The following is a 241-nucleotide window of genomic DNA, read 5'->3' as shown; positions in this document are numbered from 1 at the left end:
TGGACACACATGCACACACACCTTGACATGAGTGTCAAACTGCTGGACCTGGGACTCGAACCATGGTTGATAAATGGGAGTAAAGTATCTTAACCACTATGCCACCTGCTGGCCCCTGGAGCACACTTTTTAAATGACCATACTTTGTTATCATATGTTAATTATAAGTTATTATAAAAATTTTAATAATCTAGGTTATTTATAATAATTTTCTATTTTGACTAACACTGCAATAAACATT

This window comes from Tupaia chinensis, unplaced genomic scaffold (genome assembly GCF_000334495.1).
Source record: "Tupaia chinensis unplaced genomic scaffold, TupChi_1.0 Scaffold000184_1, whole genome shotgun sequence".
In the NCBI taxonomy this organism is placed as follows: domain Eukaryota; kingdom Metazoa; phylum Chordata; class Mammalia; order Scandentia; family Tupaiidae; genus Tupaia; species Tupaia belangeri.
The sequence above is the reverse complement of the archived record's forward strand: the minus strand, read 5'-3'. Positions refer to the sequence as shown.